Here is a 556-nt window from a genome sequence, read left to right as displayed (position 1 = left end):
TCGGTCCTCTCTCGGGTGACGTAGTCAGGATACCAGACTGCCGTTTCACTTCTTACAAAACGTTTTTAGTGTATCTCCAAAGATTAATAAGACTGAATGATATATAAACCACCCTGTTTATAAACCCCAATTAAGAATAACCCATTAAAGATGTGAAAAAAAGTCTTTGAACTATCAGTAAAGTTGTTTTTTGTCTCGTTTCAAATCAGAAAAGCATAATCTTCAGTTATAGCCATACCCCCGAAATATAGCATTAGCATCAGCTTCAGGTCAAAAGACCTTAAGATTGGAATCAAATACAAAATACTGTAGACTTAACATGATGGCAGAATTTACTCTCCGAGAGCGAGGGTGCGAACAGCGAGGATTTGACTCACTTGAGTTCGAACTCTTAATTGACTGTTCATTGTGTGGCTGACAATCAAGGGCGGTGGAGAGAAGGGTGGGAAGAGGAATGGCGAAGAAGGGACGTTAATGGCGCAAATGTAACATCACCTATCTCGGCTAAAGTAAGTAAAGGCACACGCAATCACAAGAGGTGGTATTGTTACTAAGA

The sequence above is a fragment of the Penaeus monodon genome, chromosome 29 (genome assembly GCF_015228065.2).
Source record: "Penaeus monodon isolate SGIC_2016 chromosome 29, NSTDA_Pmon_1, whole genome shotgun sequence".
NCBI lineage: Eukaryota > Metazoa > Arthropoda > Malacostraca > Decapoda > Penaeidae > Penaeus > Penaeus monodon.
The sequence above is the reverse complement of the archived record's forward strand: the minus strand, read 5'-3'. Positions refer to the sequence as shown.